Below are 7,008 nucleotides of genomic sequence, written 5' to 3'. Positions count from 1 at the left end.
GTGCCCTAGCCCCGTTGTTAGAGGAGATGTTGTTGCGATATTGGTACGATTGATGTGACACCCATCGTGAGCTCACCGTAGAGCTTGACCCAAGAAGAGAGTGTAGCCCATGACTATGCTTTGGTTCGTGCGATGTGGGCACTCGGAAGGGTGATTTTTCATATTCAGCAGTGTGGCTTTGTTGCGGTTCTTGTGCGGTTGGTGGTCTTGCGGTGGCCTGGTCGTTGAACACGTTTGTACGAAGACCTGTGTCATCCTGCATCCACTTGTCACTTCGTGAGAGTATATGCTTGCTTGCGTTAAGTATATCGAACAAATGCAATCATGTTAAGATATAATTTTTCAGAATGCCATGATGTCTATTGCGATGCCTATTCCATTGCTTGTTAAGGTCGCATACATTAACGATAGGTCAAGGAAGTGTGTACAAGTGGGGAGCTTGTCCCCTTACTCATTAAAAGACAAAAAGTTATGGCATGATGACTTATCAAGCTACTTGTACATCATAGGGACTTAGTCGATTTGCACTAGGCAGGGTGAGTCCGGGTGGTTAGGCAACTGGGGCTCTGCTGGTGCGGGGCTCCAGTGAGGTTGGGCAGGGCACATGTCGGCCGTGACATGAATGGTGTAGTCCTAGGCTGCCACCATTTCCAAAATGCCTTTAAATAATTCATTGAATTCTTCCCTGTCCCGGGCTGCCCTTTTTGCCCTTGAGCATCTGGTGCTTGAGCGTACATTGGGGGTTTGTGCAACTAGTGTTGCCACATCTTGCGTGCTTCTTTGAGCTTCGACTTTCCTGGCCTGAGGATTCTTCGGCCTTCGTTCGGGGCGGTGTCGCTTAGGACCTTGTTTCTTTGCATATCTTTTGAGAGTGGACACGTAACGCACCGGTGGAGGGGCGTGTGCTGCATGTTCCCGTTGTTCGCAGAGAGCATCTCTGCAAGCCGGCTGCTCGAGGTTCTCCATGTTTTCCTTGTGGGGGGCCTGCAAGATGCAACCCAAGGGTTAGGCCTTGATACATAATAAGATCGTTCGCTTGGGAGGGATTACAGTGTGGGTTATCAAATGCATATGACTAGAAGAGGCGGAGTGGGACGTGCTGTGCTCGTTGTAGCGGGATGGCCCCCATGATGATGTTGACTTAGCCTCCCACCATTAGCATATCTTGGCTCATGCCAAGTTACATCGGCCGATGGTCATGGATTTGGGCAGGGCTCATCCTCGGAAGGATGGACCGGAAAGGGAAAGGTGTGTAGAAAGGGACTGCACCCTGCTTACATCATCAGAGATATTGGTCAGAGCTTTCCACAGTGGCAATGCGGGGTGCATGCCCTTCACCTGGAGGTGGGAATGGTCATGTGAGAGGGGGACCGGACGAGCCTAGCCTGTTGGCCCCCAACTCTTCTGTCTGGCTTGACTATTATTGCTTATGTGTGTTGATAATGTCTATACAGGGTGACAAAAGTTATTGTTTATTTATATACATATCCATGGATCCATGTCGCTTTATGAGGATAAAAACCAGCTATAGAACTCCGAATTGTACTGGAGCGTGGCACACGCATCCAATACTCGCGGCAGCTTACTCAATACCGATAGATATTTTGCAACATCGAGTAACATGAAACCTTGTCCGAGTCTACTGGCAACATGTAGCTCCTCCTCAGTGAGAACCTTATCGAACAGCGAGTCCTCTTGGCTAGGTTCAGCTAAGTCTGTACCCCGAATGGCAGTCAGCACCACTCGAAGGGAAGTTGGTGCCACATAGGTTGGGTCTCTTTGAGATCGCCATTTGGCCAATCGCTCCTCTGAGACTGTCATGATATGGGCTCCTAGTTCAGCCATTGCAACGGGGTTCTCACACCAACCCTATTCAAATTGACTTGGCCATCTGATAGTCGCTTTAATTGCTCTATCTCTAAGAGATTTGGTTGGCAAAGCGCATCATTGAACGTGACAGTTAAGCGTAGTTCGTCGGCTTCCTTGCCAGAGATGAGTCGCATACGTTCATACAAGAGCCTGTTATAGTGCTCGTCAAGATGTTCTTGCTCTTCCCAGGATAAGGGAAATGGCAAGTATTCTGTGAGCTGCTCTTTAGGGAATGCGCGCATGTCTGCCAGGACATAGACACGTGCAAACACTTTGAGTTTAGCATCCAACTCTATCAAGCACTCTTCTGTGACACTTCTATGTTCAACAAGGCCTTGCTCGGTTGCTATCTCATGCAAGGTTCTAGGGATTTGCCTAGGCTTTAGCGCAGCTGGGGGCTTAGGCCTAGACGCGCAAGTTTGGCCAATGCTAGGATTTCTTATGCTCTTGGGGTTTCCATGTTTTTTGTCTGAGGCTTCGTTATTGCGTCATGGTTTTCCTTGGATGTGACGGCGGGTATAGGTTTGTCACCCTATGGTGACAGTGTTATATCCACTCTTGACTAGTCAATGCAAGTTCTATTGTCGGTGGATTGAGTGTTGCAAGCAGCCATTGATGGTGACGACTGCTTTGATTTTTCAGAGCACATGGATGTGTCTAAAGGTTTCACCGCTATTAGGGGAGGCGTCAATGGGTTCATTGGTGCGTGGAGTCGATGCTTCATTCATCAACTCTCCAGCGCTCTTTGTCTCAATGTTCTTAGGGTCCACCTACACTATTGTTGTTTTCACTGTTTTCTCCTCTTTTTCTTGGTCAGTGAAGGTGCATCTCTCAACATCTCAGGACCCTAGACTGTGTCAACCGTTGTTGTGTTTTGTTGGGCCTTAGCATTTCCTGTCTCTAGGGTGTCCACATGGGTTGTAGTCATGGCTTGCTGACTAGCCCCGCCAGGTTGTGAGGGTACAATTGTCTCCCTTTTGGAAGAGTCTAGTGCTTTGGCCAATTCCCATGTGTTTAACTCCTCCAGCCTAGGCTTTAGGTGCTTTGGAAGTGCTGGAGTTGTTAATGAAGTTGGTTGCAACACCTCCTCCACAGGTAAACTACTAAGGACACGTTCCGCAAGGGGCATTGTCACGGCCAAGGGTTGTGACTGCTATGATCCCTGATTTGAAATACTAGCAGCTAGTTCAGTGGACTTGCTACTATTGGTGGACTGCGGTGTCTAGTCCTTAGGGCAATTGGAAGTGGTCGTGTCTTTTGTTGCCCTTAGAGCACTCACTTGCGTAGATCGAGTATCAGTTGAGCTAGCCACGGTGGATTGCACAGGCATATCCTTAGGTGGAGAGCTAAGGGTGGTGTTGTGTCCTACCTCTTAGACATCTGGAAGCTTTGATGGAGATAGAGATTGGGAGTGAACAGCCGCCATTGACGACTGTTGTTGTGCTTCCCGTGTCCGTTTGGAAAAGGAGAATGTAGGAGATCTAGGACTCATAGGTGGACCTGGCACTGGCTAAATGATTTGCTCGAGGCTATTGGACAATTGTGCCATTCGCTTTGTTGAGCGATCAGCCTTGCCATGAGCAATGTTGTGCCTATGATGCCTGTTATCCTCTTGGAGAATCAAAGGCCCTTTGGGCACTAATGGCTTTTGTGCATGCTCAATGGCTACATATGACGTCTGCTTAGTAAGAATGCTAGGCTGAGGCTCTTTCTTTCGAACACTCCTGTCCTGTCTCTTGCCTCGAGATCTAGAGTTTCTCTTAGATTTCCTCCTGTGCTTTGTTGCTTTTGATGCAATCTTGCCTTCAGCTGATAGAGATGGTTTAGCAGGGGATTTTGGTACCCAAATCCATCGGTTGCCTGCGTAATACCCTTGAGCACGTAGCAACACTTTGGATATCCATCGCGAGGTTGTGTTGACCCTCCATCGACTCCTTCGTCTATAAGGCTTGGGCTTCTTTTGGGGTCTTCTATGATATTTGTAAGTCCAAAGCCTGTCCTTGGCATTGTCTCTTGACTTCCTTGTTCCAAGCATGGCCTCACACATTGGTTCTCGTTGTTCGACCTGTGCTTGCATCAACTCCTCCAACAAGTCCTTACTCTCGTTAGTAAGCTTGATTGTTACGTGCTGCACCTTCCTTGCCTTCCCCTCGAGGTTCGATGAGGTCACCCTTGCTAAAGGTTGTGACTATCCTAAACCCCGGTAGTGTCAGGTGTATTCTCTAAGCTACGTAGTCAGCCTCACATTTGGTCGCCCTTTTGAAGGGTCTTCCCAGGAGGGTTTCCTTACCATATTTAGCACCATTTGGAGGAACATGAAATAGGATAGGCAAGCTCTCAGTTTCAATTGTTGCAAGGATATTGCACTTCCCTATGAGTGCTTGTGGAGGTCCCCCATAAGGGCTAAGAGTTGCATTAGTCGGTGTCAGCTCTGGTTGGCCTAGTAGGGTCCATGCCTCATAGGTCAAGACATTAAAATCTGCTCCTTCATCAATCAGAGCATCGATAGTATGCTCTCTTTTCGCGGTGAGTTTGACCCTAAGATAAGCAGGTAGTACTATGTCTTCATCTTCCGGGTCTTGGCTTGTAAATTTAAGCCTTCTGACAAATGCCCTTGAGTCCCCAACTGCACGACCAGATGTGGATTCTCCACTGATGTCTTGGCTCGTCAGTATTCTCGCTATTGTAGCTTGATGTTGTTGCTCTCCGCTTTGACTAGATGCAATCTGAATGCAACACGCATGTGTTTCTGCAGTGTGGCCTTTTTGCCCTTGTTGGCTAGATTGGCCCATTGAGGTCCTAGGGTCTCTGTTTCTCTCGGTCCAGGCATGGGCTTTTGGTTGCTCTTTCGTCAGTGAGAATCCATGTTCATGTAGAGCCATTACTATGCTAGGGTCGAATTTGGAGGACCTGTCACGGCGCGCGTTTTCTCTCCAACCTACTTGGGGGAGGTGCGGAGGGGGACAGAGCCCCCTCTACGGGGGTCCGAAGGGGCAGTCCCCCACGGCCCGCAGGGCCGTTACGGTAAATGCCATACGTGATCTGAGAGACCGTTTATAGCCAAATGTTGAACTACTTGCTCTAAGATTCAACCTAGTGATTGACCTGTGATAGGGTTTCGGCTCTATGTGGTCTCTTGGTCAATTTCACCGTCTTCAGGTAAAAATTTGAGGAAATCTAAATTCGGCCCAACAGGTCTGAATTACAGGGACCGAATGCCCAATTCAGACCGTTCGAGGGCCGAGTAGAAGGGGCCGTATGTAACTGTCCGAATGCCAAATTCGGCCAGTCCAAGCCTAGATGTCTGAGGGACGAGTGGGCCAAGGCCGAGATTCAGGAGGGCCAAGGGCCGATGGCCGAATTCCAAGTTAGTCCGAGTGCTCAACTCGGACGGGGGCCGAGCGGTGGGTGTTCGCGTGGTAGAGGGCCGAATGGACTGAGGGGACCGAGTGGCCAAGGGCCGAGCGGTGGGTGTTCGCGTGGTAGAGGGCCGAATGGTGTGAGGACCGAGTGGCCAAGGGCCGAGTCGGGTGGTCCAAAGGCCGAGTCGAGTGGTCCGAGGGCCAATTCTGGGACTCAGCCCAGAATCGCCGTCACTCGGACACGTCAAGCACGACGCGTTTTTTCGCTGATCCTTATGAAATTCGCTGTGCCGATCGTTGGAGGCCTTCCCCCTAGTCAAGCAGCTCCAAATCCGACCTACTCGTGTAGGGGAAGGTGTAGGATTACCTGGGCTGGGAAAATATCTCTCGGATGACAAGATTGAAGCGGATCCACTCACGAAGCTTTCCTCTTCTCTCCTGCTCTCCTGAAACCCTGCAATGCACAGTGTGGCCTTTCTTGCCACTCTTGGCTGTTATACCCCTTTTCAGGTATGGTATTGATGCCCCAATCGCTCACTTGTCGATCTTAGGCATCACAAGCGAGTTTTTTACCATTTTTTTGCATGATTTTTGCCCTGTTTTGCAACAATAAACCCTAATGCTTATTTTCTTTGTTTTCTCCTACTCTAATGCATCCAATTCACAAAGTAATTACCTACACTACTCCATCTCACAACATAAATCTCAAAAAAGCAAAAAACCTACTTGCCAAGGAGATCGAATACCATCTTCAACCCCCCTCACTTCCTACATATCTCAAGCACCGGTTCGGGGAAAGCCCTTACTTTGATGCTCGATTCGAAGCGCGCAAGCACTCAAGGCTTGAATCCATAGGTCCCGGCAACGAAACCAAAATGTGGGAGCTTTCACTCAACCGCCAAGACCCACAGACCGCTTATTGCTTCAAGAGTTCCAAGCCGAGCTCTAATGGCTACCTCTCACATAGCCGACACGCCATCCATATCTACAGGTGTAGTGAGCTTACCTCCATGCCGTTCGAGTTACCTCCTCTCCCGTGCACTTCAGTAGCTCCACGATCCAAATGCAAGCTTCAAGCAAGCTCCATCCTCAAGCTCCACGCTCCAAGCTCCATCACCGCGAGCAAGGAAAGAGAAAAGAAGAGAAGAGAAGAAGAGAGGAGAAGATGGAGAGCTTCTCCACCCACGGTCCCTCACCCTCACACACTCACTCCCTCACACTCTCACACTCCCTCTCTCAAGCACAAGCTCAAGCAAGCAAGAAGAAGAAGAAGAAGAAGAAGAAGAAAAGGAGAGCCACTTTTTGCCACACACAAGAATGAGCTTCTCATTCACTTTTCAACTTTATATACAAAACCCTAAATCCCTTTTGGGCGATCCCCTTTTCCCCTTTTTTACATGGCCGGTCGTAGCCTAGGCCCTTTTTCCCATTGTTCTTCTATCTTCCTAGCTTCCTTTCCACCGCCCATCTACATTTACAAATTGCACGGGTAAGAGCGTGGCGCTCCTTGAATTAAACCATGATGCGCTTGCGCTCTTTTACAAAAGTTTTGACTTGCACTTTTCCTTGTGCGCCTTTGTCTTCCGTTTCTCTTTGCCTTGGCCTTTGTCTTTGTCTTCTGTTTTAGCTTTCTGGATTTTCCACTGCCTGGCACTCTTTTATAAGATTTCAGGGTGCACCTTTGTATTTTACAATACACCTTTCCCCTTTTGCATTTGCCTTGGACTTTTTAAGGTTGCCCTTGTGCTTTTGACATTTTCTCCTCTTCTTTCCTCAA

Source organism: Lygodium microphyllum, chromosome 6 (genome assembly GCF_053477565.2).
Source record: "Lygodium microphyllum isolate KBCC chromosome 6, Lygodium_microphyllum_v1.1.10, whole genome shotgun sequence".
Lineage (NCBI taxonomy): Eukaryota > Viridiplantae > Streptophyta > Polypodiopsida > Schizaeales > Lygodiaceae > Lygodium > Lygodium microphyllum.
This window is presented reverse-complemented; position numbering follows the sequence as displayed.